Source organism: Ursus arctos, unplaced genomic scaffold (assembly GCF_023065955.2).
Source record: "Ursus arctos isolate Adak ecotype North America unplaced genomic scaffold, UrsArc2.0 scaffold_8, whole genome shotgun sequence".
Taxonomy (NCBI): domain Eukaryota; kingdom Metazoa; phylum Chordata; class Mammalia; order Carnivora; family Ursidae; genus Ursus; species Ursus arctos.
This window is the reverse complement of record NW_026623100.1, coordinates 23293998-23307880: the sequence shown is the minus strand read 5'-3', so window position 1 is coordinate 23307880 and position 13883 is coordinate 23293998. Positions and strand designations below refer to the sequence as shown.

Here is a 13883-nt window from a genome sequence, read left to right as displayed (position 1 = left end):
GTTGAAAAGCAATGTTAAGCTTTCTCTCTGATCACTAACTGTGGATACCCATTATAGAACAGACTGGTATTCTCCCAAAGGACAGATATTTTCTTCATAAGCAAGGAAGCATGTTTGAAAAATGAACATATAAAAGTTTTTCACATGTATATAAATTTAACATTAATATCCCAAACAATCTCTTAAATAATATCAAAGCAAAAATTGCAATGCAAGTAATGCTGTATCATTGCTGAATGTGATCTTAGTTAAGGTGAATCAGAGATCTAAGAACATGAATATAGCAACAAATGACCTCACCTGTACAATAGTATGTTTGCATCTAAATTCTTTGAGGATATCAATATACTCATTAAATCTATTAATCTTTATTAATTATCTACTATTATATTAAGTATATTAAATATATTAAAATCTTAAATTACTAAGACTCAAAGCTATATAAAAGACATAACATCTGCTCTCAGAGAACTTAAAATCTAGTAGAGATGCTAAGAGGTGCTAAGAGTACCCAAATTCTATTTTATATATATACAAATTCCATATATATAAGTTTTAACATATTGAACATTCAGAGGTAAGAAAAGCTTCATGTTTGATTTAGGGCAATTGCTTGATTATCACAATAAATAGTATGAAAAACCTAACTGCCTGTATCCCTAAAAAATTCTCTTTCCTTCCCAGGTGTTATAGTCACTGAAATTCTACTGTATTTTAGAATTCAATTATTTACATTAAGCACTGCTCCAATTTCCTTCCAATGCCAATGGGTCATTATTTAGGTTTTCCTAGGCATATTTAATTGCTGGCATTTTAAATATAAGAATCACTTAAATAAATTACTGTAATAGATTTCTTTTTTCTGATAATCTCACTGAAGATATGTGATTGTTCATAGATGATTTAACTTGTTGTCATATTATTTACTTATCAGGTCACTTTCTACTATGAGAAATAGGACCCCTGCCTCATGAAGTCCCTGGAAATTTTGTGCAAAGGAAGGATCATTAAAAGGGAGACAATATACACAAAAGGCAGGGGAAAGAATCCTATAAAATAAGCTTAAACTCCTCACAATCTATTGACTAGGTGTGTATAAGGAGTTAATGTTACCAAGAAAATCAAGAGTCAGAAACAGAAAAGAAAGGTGGTCTTCTCAGTTACCCCCACACCCCTAAAAATCAATCAGAGTCAATAGTCATATTGAAGTGGGATGATGGTGATAAAGGGAAAGAGAAAAAAGAGGTATTTCCCATAAATTCTACATTATTGATGACTGACAACTCAGAAGCTAATGTCCACAACGGGAATGAGTGTTTATAAACTCATGAATTAAATCCCTGTTTTATTCTAATGCAAAAAAAATAACCCTTTGTTAACTTAAGATTGTTGTGTCTCATCACAGAGCCACGTGAAATTATTAACTAAGCCCAAAGCAAAATGCAAGGTACTAAAATGTAACATACTTGTAGGGAATTCAAATGCATTATTATTCATTAATAGGCACTAAAAGCTACAATAAAGCGGAAGACTTCAGTGAACCTATTTCAACTGACATTGAGTGTAAATATGACTTGATTAAATGTGGTCATTTGTCTGTCCAGCTACAGCTAATAAGTCTGCTCCAAATCTTAGCAATATGTGTTGTATTTGCTCTCTTGTTTATTGGTTGTAGTTACATATATTTGACTTAATGCATGGTATATCATATAATCATCTTGCTGGGATTGTTTTTCTTTTTTTATTTGTGTGAGTGTGTGAATTTTTATCACATGTAAAGATTTGTGTAACTACCACCACAATCAAGATACAGAACTGATCCATATCACAGAGAATTCCCTGTTCATCCTTTTATAGTCACATCCTGTCCCTAACACCTGGCAACCACTATCTTGTCTTTATCTCTAAAATGGTGTCATTTTTAGAGTGTTATAGAAGTGAAGTCATACAGAATATACCTTCTTTTTGAAGATTTGCCTATTTTTTAAAGTACATACATGGCATATATATATATATATATATATATATAATTTACTTTTAAATTTATTATACATATATAATCACAAATTCATTTATTTACAGGGTATAATCTTGCCTCAAATTTTATTAAAGTGTTTCTAAGTTCAGTTTGATTCAATCTACAACAAGACATTAGAGACAGCCCTGGGGAGAAAATTGCCAGAGTGTGGTCTGCAGGGTGAATCATTCCCTGACAGACAGCAGAGCTCTGTGCTTTTAAAAAGGCTCAATAGCTCTGAGAACTGGATTCTATGATAAAGTTGAAAGGCACCTAATATGAGAGTATTTGGAGCAAATCTCCACAGCCTAGAGCACTGTCTATGGAAGGTACCACTGGGAAGAATGCACCATAGGAAGAAAGGCAGCTTTGCTTCCCAAATGTGATGCTCATCTCACCTTCGCTGGGATTTTCTAGCAAGAGAGAAGGCTCATGAGTGATTTTGCTGAACAGGGTGAAGATAAAGAGTCAATGACTTGTAACCAGGCCATAAATTAACCTGTTTTTTACAAATCTGAAGGAAGAGGTGCTCAGGAGGACTAATGAACACCTCCATCTAAAAATAACTCCTTACTTAATTAACAGCACACTCCACAGTCATTCTAATTAAACTGGCCAGGCTAGGACCCTCAGTTCCATGGTTTTTCACCTTAAAAAGTTCCCTAAAACACTGAAATCATTGAACTTCAGGGGGAAATAGCATGTAGGCGACTGAGGAAAAGGGAGTCGATGGCAGGGGGAGGGGACTAATCTCATTTAAAGCAAGGAAGAGGCAGTACACTGGAATTCAAGCTCTGCAGAAGGTCGGGCTGAGAAAGGAAGGGACCAATGATGGAACCAGAGTGGCACAAGCCACCAGTTCCAAACCAATTTGCACAGATGGTCTGGGAAGGGGGAAAGGGGCCACCTGAAACAAGAAATATCCACCTCTACCTTTGGGAAGCTAAGCCCAAACCAACCTGGAGGAAGACTAGGAAGCTGTCCAAAGTGGAGGGATTTCAAGAGACTAAATAACAACAGCCAACATTTGCTGAGTTCTTATTTTGTGCTAGGAATTACACTAACTATGCTAACACCTATTACCTCATGTAATGCTCACAACAACCCATTTTACAGATCATAAAACTGAGGCTTAGAAAAGTTATGTTACTTGCTCCAGTTTCCCGAGCAAGTCAATAGAGGAACCAGGAAATGGACCCACGCAGATTGAGGCACTGTGCTGCCTTATTAAGCAGGGACAATACTGACTGCCAGGACTCCTGTGACAATTCAGGTGGGCCTTACAGCTACTAGGTGCTCAATAAGTATTCCCCCCCAAATCTTTCACAATGACCTCTGTCAGACCCTAAAAAAAATCAACCAATGAAATTTGTTCCCTTTGGGTAATGCCTGTGTCTCTAGCAGTCCTCTAAAAAAACAACACAACAATAACAACAACAAATACAAATAGTACATATTATATGCAATGTTCCTGAAAACTTCCACCAGATTTGAAAAAGGACAAGTGGAACAACGTAATTTGTGTGCCCTAAGAGCAGTTTCATTCTCAGAGAGCTAAAATATTAGCTCTTCTTATAAACCTGGGTTTTGATGATATCTTTTTTACATTTGACACATCCTCTTTAAGTTTCCAGCTGAAACCTCAATGAGGGGCTGGATGAGCCTAACAAGTATTGCACTGCATGATTTCAAACTTTCTAACATTGGCATTAGCACTTTTATTGTCTCCATTAATTTTTTATAACATTTATTCATTCATTCATTCATTTTAGAGAGACAGAGAGAGAAAGCACAAAAGTGAGGGAGTGGGGAGCAGAGGGAGAGGGACAAGCAGACTTGCAACTGAGTGCGGAGCCTAAAGCCGGGCTTGGTCTCACAACCTTGAGATCATGACCTGAGCATCAAGAGTTGGACACTTAACTGACTGAACCAACCAGGTTCCCCAATTTTTATAACATTTTAAATAGAAAAAGTAAGAGTCACACAAAGATTCATATATCACCCAAATACTGACGTAGGTAGAGACAGTAATATTCCCAAGTCTAAACCGGCAGGTGGTACCCCTGCACATCAACTTGAAATGTTTGTTCATCACCTTAATTCAGCATGAAAAAGGCAGTTCATATATATTGATGTCGAATATATGGGGAACATTGGAAAGTCATGTATTTCATTAAGCCAGTCCACCAGTTACTACCTGTTGAGGATTTAAATTTGTTAGGTTACAAAAGCAAATGACTCTTGCATCAAGAGGGAGGCAAATAATAAGGCAGACTAGGTTTAAGGCTTTAGGGATGGGTAGAGACTATGACGAACTTGAGCAGCACCAAGCTGTTTGAAGAGGACAGCGGCTACGCAGCTGCTGGTTGCCTCTAGGAAGGGTGGGCCCCCTCAGACATACCATTTCTTGGCTTTTACATGAAATTTCCCTACTGTTAAAACTTAGTAACTAATACTTAAAAAAAAAAAAAAATTAAGCACTGTGCTGACCAAAGAAAAAAAAGGCTGGATCCAACCTACAGACCAGGAATTACATCCTCTAGGTGAAAGGCATCTAAGGATAAATTTTGATTGGTTGAAAAGGAAGAAAGGGGGCCTGGGGTTTAAAGAGGCAAAGGGGGTGGTGCCAGAGACCAAGGAGTGAGCATGAGCACCCTTCCACACCACAGCATCTCTAAAGAGGGGCAGAGAAGGCAGAAGAAATGCAAGGTGAAAAGACAGAAGACAAAGCAAGGAAGCTTTGCTTTCTTTATTACCGTGTATAATGTTAGCAACAGCTGAAGTTGTGGAAGGAAAAAACTAGATAAAAATGGCTGAAGAGGTCTGTGAGCATGTTCAATCTTATGATGCACAAATCGGACATGTGAGATACGAAGCACATCCTTTCACCACTCTGGAGTGGTGAGCGGATGACAGTCACGGCAGCCAACTTTTCTAGGCATCAATGTGCCAGCTCCATGCTGTGTGCTTTACAGAGATTCTCACATATTTAACCCTGACACCAAAATCAAGTAGATATTTTCTCCCCACTTTAAACAGATAAGGAAACTGAGGATTGCAGACATTAAATGTCTTGCCCAAGGTCACAAGACTGGTGGGTGACAGGGCAGGCATAACCCAGGGCTGTGTGACTCCAGTGGCCAAGTTCTTTATCAGTGTCCACTCTTGTCTCTCTGGCTGGGCTTGAAATACGGTTCGAAGAGTTAAGTCCTGAAATGTTGCAGGTGCACAACCCTTCAGGAGCTTCAAAAGCTAGAGAGAGGAAGGAAGCATACGTTCTCCTTTTCCTGACAGTGGTATTTTCTGGGTAGCAGAATGAGGTGTTGATGAGAGCCGTGTATCAATATGCCAGTGTTCCCTCCACCCTCCTCTGCTACCTCTGTGTGGTGTGACACTGGCCAGGTCACTGGAGCCCCCTGTGAAGTTCTCTATGATTCAGTTCTTCATCTGCACAATGAGAACATCATTACTTTAGCTGCCAAAGAAAGGAGACCCCAAGAAGATTTCCCAAAGTCTACCCTTGCACATTTTCATAAAAGACTTTTCATACAATGGCAGCATTGCATAATTCCTTCAGCATCCCTCTGTTAGTCTGTAATGTCCTGGAGAATTCAGTGCAGTGTGCTGATTCCCAGGCTCCTTGGCTCTTTGAAGAGCCCATAACCCATTCAGTAATCACCTCTGACTGTGGGATTTAGTTTTGCCTGTTTTCAACCAAAGAAACGGGAGCATGTCTTACAAGGTATAAAAACCCAAGGTCATGCCCTAACCTAAAGATGAGGACACAAATATAAAAGTGGTTTTAAAAAGTTGTCCTTAAAAATACTGTTGGGTGTCTGGGTGGCTCAGCTGGTTTAAGCATCTGCCTTTGGCTCAGGTCATGATCCCAGGGTCCTGGAATCGAGTCCTGCATTGGGCTCTTTGCTCAGCAGGGAGTCTGCGTCTCCCTCTGCCCCTCCCCCCACACATGTGTTCACGCTGTCTCTGAAAAATAATGCTGTTAACACACCAACCCACACCAACACATCCACTTAGTCACCCTTTCTTGAGATAAGAGATTGAGATTTTCAGAGAAAATCACTTTCAAACCTTCACAACAGTAACCCAGGACAGCAACATATCTGAGTATCTAAAAGTCAGAAAAGCTTCATAAATGTATGCTGATTCGGATGACAACACAACAGTTCAATCAATGTTAATATATTGTGTTGTATTTAATCTTGATTTGAGTGAAAGATGTTGAGGAGAGTCACCCAAACCACAACGGGATGACCCACCTTAGCCCTGTATGTGAGCTGTCTCCAGTCCACCTACACTACTTCGCACACGGAAAGACTCCCCATCTGCTGGCACTTCCCTACTGCCGCATGATTGTAATGCACAGTCCTATGCTGTGCTTAGGAATGCATTTCCTTGACTCCCATTCTTTGAAATTCTGTGACACTGGCTTATTCGAAAGCACCAGCAGTTTTTGAGAACTTAATGTATTCAAGTGCTGAAATTTATAAGTGGACTATTTCCTGGTTTTTTCAACAAATACATTGGAAGAAACAAAGGAGTGAGGGAAAGGGAAACCCACACATTAAAAGGAACTTTGAGACATAGGAGCAGATTACAATGTATGAACCTTATTTCATACTATTGTCAATAGATTATAATTTTTAAAAATTATGAGACAAGGAAATTTAAACACCCCTGGGTATTATATAATATCAAGGAATTGGTGTTAACTTTTAGATGCAATAATGATATTGTGCTTGTTTTTTAAAATATATTTTTATCTTTTAGAGATAACATGCTAAAACGTTTAAAGATTCAATACTACGTATAATGTCTGAGATTTGCTTCAGAATAATCCTGTGAAGGGGTGCCTGGGTGGCTCAGTTGGTTGAGCGTTTGCCTTTGACTCAGGTCATCATTCCAGGGTCCTTGGATCAGATTCCCGCATCAGGCTCCCTGCTCAACAAGAAGTCTGCTTGTCCCTCTGCCCCTCCCCATTGCTCATGGTTGTACTCTCTGTCTCTGTCTCTCTCTGAAATAAATAAATAAATAAATAAATAAAATCTTCAAAATAATTCTGGGAAATAAAGAAATGGGTAGAGTTGTTCAGGTATAACAAGTTTGGGCATGAGTTGAAAATTGGTAAAGTGAGATGATGGTTAAATGGCATTCTTTACACTATTTTCTCTCTTTCATTTAAGTTTGAAATGTGCCATGATAAAAGAGAAAAAGAGATTGTGGCTATTAGCTTCTATCAGTTAGAAGAGACATTTAAGAGGGACCTCTTATTAAAGAGGATCCCCGCATGTTCCATGCAGCCCATGGCTGATTTCATGTAATTAAACAATAGATTCATTTTTAAAAACAAAGAAACCTTAAGGCACAGATGATTGCTTCGAGTAGTGGTCCTCTAATGCCTTACTAATACTAAGCTATAGCTCTTCTTTCCAATGGCCCGTTGATGCATCTCCACCTAAACGATGATCTGAACACAGAGCAAACTCATCCCCAAAATTGAACTTCTCATTGTTCCAAACAACCTACTTCCCCATTTCTTATCTTAGTATTATTGCAAGCCCCATCCACTCAGTAGCCCAATCTATAAGCCTAAGAGTTATTTTCAACTTCCCCCTCCCTCCTCCCTACATCCATCTACTTGTCATATCCAATCAATCCTAGATCAGAAAGGGTCCATCAACAATGAACTGGCATAGATTCTGACAGTCGCAGAACTGAAAGAGGGAACAAAGGGTCTAGCGGTCACTCGGTCACATGTAAATAGCCCAACCCAGAGGAGTCAGCAACAAAGACATACACCCACAAGGAAGAGCAGTAGCAATGAGAAACCTGCCACCTTGAGTGAAGGCACCTCTAACTTCTCTGAGGGCTTGATACAGTAAGAAGAGGTTGGGCGTAACCTTATACCCCACCTACCAGGGAGCTCAAACACATGATGAAAGTGTGAATCACTCAGAGACAAAGGGAAAAAAACAAAAACACAAACAAAAAAACCCCCAACCCTATTCTATAAGGGGACCAAACCACAACCTACAGACTACCAAAATGGGAGAATGAGAAATGCTGAGCTGTTCAAATGGCAAAAGGAGACATTAACAAAATACAAAAATAGCAGGGAGAGTAATAGTCAGAACTTAATTGCTGTCTACGAACAGCATCTGAAATCTATTGTAACAAGACTACCATGATTCATCCCCACAAGTCAAACCTGGAGCCAAATGAACAGAAGAAAAAAAATGGCATTTGACAAGAAAGATGCTTGCAACACATTTAATTTTGCATAAGGAATGTGAACTTCCCAAGGATTTGACCTAAAGCATTAAGCCAGCCCATATATTGTTCTAATCAATTAGGCCTTCCTGCATCAGCACTTTTGCCCTGCAAACAACTAAAGCCATCATGTTCTCTAATCAGCAGAAAAAATTCATACTGATTGGTTTATTTCCATTTGTTTCTTATTAAATTTCTAGGAAAAAAAGGAGTAACTTCTAAAACAGATCTGAGGATCTCTGCAAGTGAGAAGGATGAGTTGTCTTTAAATGACACCACCTGAAAGGGAGAAATGGCTAGATGCTATTTGGTGTTTGTCTTGGGGGTTTTCAACATTCTGAGATTTAAAACTATGGACTTTCATATTGAAAGATGTCATTTAGAATTATCCAAATTCAAAAAAAAATAGAGCCTTCAACACTATTCTAGTAATTATTATCTTAGATTTATCAAAATTGGAAAAGGGTATATTTTTCGTTAGAATGAGCTTAAAGGTAATCTGTTCTATCGTTTTCAACCTCTGTATGGAAATGCAGCAACCTCTGTGGTAGGTTCTTTATTAATGCTGGTAATAATATCAATCAAGTATTTATTGAACACTTACTATGTGGCAGGTGGTATGCAAAGCTCTCTCTATATTTTATCTCACCAATCCTCACCAAATCCTATGAGGTCGTTATAATTACTAACCCCATTTCATAGATGGTAAGACTGTGGCTACAGATCAATGAACATTCTATTGACTCCTCTGTAGAAAAAAAAAAGAGTGTAAGTACAATGAATAAATGCCCCAACACAAAATCTTCAGAAAACTGCTTTAGTTCTATACCTCAGTAGAATAACAACTTTCGATTTTTTACCTCTTAAGCCCTCAAAAACATCTTCATAAGGAACAAAAGTTCATATCCAAGTATTTTCCTACAAAACTTCAATGATAACACCCTGAGACTTATTCAGTATCTTCAGCATTTGGATTACTTTGTTGTTCTTTCGACTCTCCAGAATGTAAAGATACAAATTAGACCAATGCTTTAAGGGTCTACTGTGTGCCAGATAGCATCCCTGTAACTTGTGAATTATTTAATTTTCACAATGTAACTATTTGACAGTACCTTTCATAGTGTACAGGTATAAACGCAGAGCAAAGATACACACAGCTGATAAAGACTGAGACTGGAATATAGTTTGAGGTCTTCCAATTCCAAAAGGGGGATAAGAGACTAGGACTCTGGTTAACTGGCTTGGTGGGGGGAAGGGTTGAATAGTTTATTGAAGGGTTTTAATTATTTATTCAATTCCTGGATCTGGATGGCAACACAGAGTATGTTGTCCTGGTCCCAAGTTTCTTTTGAAAATTTCAACATGGACTGTGTGAGTAGTGAAATGTAAAGGCTGGCAGCCCAGTGCTCTTGCTTTCTGCAGCATGGAGTCATTTGTTCCTCATATCTCTATCCAGAGCAGTGTTAGGAGATACAAAAACGTGCCTCAAATTTAAGCAAAGAAAAAAGGGGAAATGGGAAATCACACCAACAGAAACACTCATGATTCCAATGATTGTTTTTTGATCTGTGACTGTGCTTGATGCAATTCTCATAAAGTTAAATTTCAACCAATGAAGTCAATAATGCTAAATGACCTACATTGTTGACATTTTGTGGCAAATGAACCCAGCATTCTGCCACCCTAACAGTAGTAGCAGCAAATACTGGCGAGTGTAGAGCATGTCTGTATTTGCTAGTGTATTGTTCTGAATTCCCTGAATTGATCTCCCAGTTTCAAAAACTATCCCTGAACCCCAAATACTAGGTGAACCATACAATGTAGATCAATAGATTTTTCGAGTGCAATAATTGTTTCTCTCCGGGAGATCCCCATTAGTCCCAGAAGGGAGACTACTTTGATTGACCTCGAGGAACACAGCAGATGTGGATAAAACTGTGTGTGCTGCTGACCTTATCAGGAGAGAGCCAGGCCTTGAAAATCACAGGGGAACACCCTGGGCCTGTGCATGTGGGCTGTGGGAAACCAAACAGCTGGTCAAGTGTGTGCTTTCTTAAAACAAAACAAAACAAAACAAAAAACAACCCAACCAAACCCCAAACTGCATCCATGTGAGGAAAAAGAAGTATTTGAATTAAGAATATCTCTTTATGTTTAAAACCACTGCAGGAAAGAATAATATGAATGGAAATAAGAGAGGTATGTTGCAAGCATCTAGGAATCTTGAGACCACCAATAAAAAGATTTTCTACATAAAATCCTGCTTAAGCTCCTGGGGACACAGGAGAAGTTTACTATGTTACCTTTGAATGCCACTTGTCTTGCTCTGTTCGGGGGCTCTATAGTCAAATAAGATGGCAAGAAGAGGGTGGAGAATCAGCAAAGTTGATTTCTCATATAGTTCCAACCTAAAGGAACAGATTAGAATTATGAGAGAGGGAGGGAGGGAAGGAGTGGGGGAGAAAGAAAAAGAAGGAAGAATTAGGAAGGTAGGAGGGAAGGTAAGAAGGAAGGGAATCTAGAAGATGCTCTGGAAAGTCTTGACTTTGGAATGGCAAGAGTTTTTACCTCCACTGAAATCATTACCCAACATCAAGTGGGCTGGATTTGCCTGGAACAGAGGCAACACCTACCCCCCCTGCCATGTACTACAGCAAGAATGGAGCACATTGCTAGTAGCGAAGAATCACAGGTCACTGAACCCTCACACATCTGAGAAAGCAGAATGTGATCCTGGGCAAAGCACAGCAATGAGAGCTCATGAGACAAGTTTTTACAATCTCAGGTTTCAATCATTCCAATTGTGCAGCAAAACCAGTGTACTCCTGAACAAACAGAACAGACACAGGGACATGAAAATAAACCCTTGTCCATGTGCCAGGAGAGGACTTACAGGAAACCCAGAGATGCCTCCTAAGGACTCACAGCAGATGTGGATTAAGGGGAAATTTAAAATATCAGTATCCCTCATAAACTCAGAAATTGGTTAAAGACCTAGAATAATTTTCATTCATTCATTCATTCATTCACCCACCCAACTAGTATTTAAGGCAGCCTATCAGGTGCCAAGTACTACATTAGATGCTAGAGATACTGAGCCAAAATAAGACAGGAGCCCTCAAAGAGCTCACAGCTCAGAAGAGAAAAACAACATGAATTCACTGTATATAATACAGTGTAATGGGCAGACCCTGGTTAAATGGTCAGGGTGATGGAGGAGGGAACAGACGGAAAAGCAAAGGCTGGAGGCAGGAAGGGTGAGGTAGACACACTGAGAAAGCAGCGAGGAACATCTATTAAGCTTTCGCTGGTAACACCTCTAGGCAAACCATGCACACTTCCCAGCAATCACAAGACACCGCACTTCCCATTCCCTTACGTGGGGCCAGATGAACACATTCATGTTACCTCACCCTCTGGCACCACCGGCATTTGCGTGAAAGAATCCTGAGCCGGGTCATGGCCAAAGGACATACTGACAACCCCCACCGGTCTTTTGCAAGGTGTGAGGGTATTTTGGGTGTCACAATAACTGGCAGGAGCTACTGGAAGTTGTGACCCAGGACCAAGAATTCTCCCCATCCTGCAATGCCTGGGAACCCTGCTCATGAGGAAGACTTGTCAATCCCTGAGTGCCTGTGGCACCTCATTTGAGAAACTCTGGGCCAGACCGTGTCATGGGCCACATTTGCTCTTTAACCTTAATATTTCTTTTCTGATTTAGAATACTGGTTCCATTTGAATTATTACCCTTTCCCAATTACTAACCAGAGAACACACACACAAAGAAAAGAACTCTGCAGAGAATCTTTCTTTGTAATTGATGCTGAGAAAGAGACAACATGTTTTGCTATAGTTGAAGGGAGAGCAATATTTTCTTCCCTGAAGTAATAGCAGTATCTGACTTCATAATAGAGTCCTCATAAAAACAAAATGTCCCTTCCCACTGCAGTTTCATGATTTCATACCAGTGCCTCATTAGAGACCAGAAGGACTGCTACCCAAAACCACCTTTAAAGGAGTTAGCTTTTACATGTGACATTTCTGACACGTCCTCCTTTTGATGGCAGTAAGTGCTGTCGAGGGGATGAGGGACGACTTATTGCACAAATTGGGAACCAGAACAATGTAATGGGAACATTTCTAGGTGGCCATGCAGGACACAGACCAAAGCAGGAATGGTTTAGAGCCACTTGTGTCGCCACTTGCTATTTCTATGGTCTCCCTCCTGGGGTAAAATCAAGGAAAAGAAGTAATTGTAATGCTCTTGGCAACTTTAGAGTGTGTAGAAAAGGAGGAATGATGTGTTTGCTGGGATTCAAAGGCACGTTGCGTGTGTCTTCTAGACTTCCCGACCGCACAGAGACGAGGGAAGGTCTGCTGCCCCAAGGATGATCCTGGGAAAGGAGTGCCCAGGAGGGCCCTCGTGGTGAAATGGATGAAGATGGACAGTAGCTCTGTGGTCAAACCATTATTTCAGTTTTTCAGCAGCTCATTTTGTCGGAAAATGAGACAGAGACAGGTCTCCGTGTATCATTAAAGAGCAGTGAGGGGGCATTCTTCAGTTGCAAGGGTGGAAGGCTCCTATTTTCTGACAAAAGCATGAAACCACTACTGCCATTTAGCATCGCACTCCCCTTACTGCCAAGCTTCTTGAAAACTGAGCCTATTCTTGACGTGTCCACTCACTTACTCCTACTCTCATCAGTCTGGCTTCTGCTCCTAGAGAATCCTCCTCACACACATTCACTAGGGAGTCAACCCCCAGCCTCTTCCATTCTCACTGTCCAGCTGCCTTTCCACAAATTCATTCATTCGTTCATGCAGTATTTACTGAGCAATCACTAGATCCAGGCATTAACCTAGACCTGGTGAAAACAGCAGACAACGAGAGAGCTAAGGTCCCAGTTCTCATGGAACTGAGTCTATTGGGGTGGCGGGGAAGAAAGATAATAAGGGAGCAAAAAAATGAACAGGATCATTTCAACTACCAAATAAGCATACCGCATAGGGCTGTTCTGAGGGTTAAATGAGTTAATAAACACTTTTCAGCAAGTGCATATGACAATGGAGTGGGCATTAATTAAGAGCTCAGTATCAGCTGCTGCTTCACTACTTCTATTACTATTTTCATCATACTTACAATGGGTGGTAAAGAAAGGCCTATCTGGAGAAGTGGCATTTGAGCTGAAACCTAAATGATGATTAGAAACCAGCTGAGGAAAGATTTGGGGGAAGATCGTTCCAGACGGAAGAAAAAAAAAACCAAGGTGGGAAAGAACATGAGAGCGTCCTGGGAACAGAAGAAAGGGCAGTATGGTGGGACATCGTGCACGATGGGGAGAGGGGCAAGAAATGAAGGCAAAGTGGTGAGCAGGACCACATCAGGTAGGGCTTTATAAGAATATAGAATGCCTCCCCATTTTGTAAGTTAAAAAAAAAACAAAATTGGCCCGTCCATATGGACTTTTAGCAATCTGTTGTCTCCAGGAAGGCAACCAAAGCAGAGCAATTACCCACATCTATGTAGAGCTCTGCATCTTACAGACAGTAATAAAACACTAGGTTGGGGGTCAAT

The 13883-nt window shown here is 40.1% G+C and overlaps 1 long non-coding RNA gene across 1 annotated transcript in view; it reads right to left on the bottom strand.

Moving 5' to 3' along the window:
- Nucleotides 1–13883, bottom strand: part of LOC113245427 (uncharacterized) — a 427039-nt gene that overhangs the window by 101855 nt on the left and 311301 nt on the right. The window lies entirely within an intron of this gene.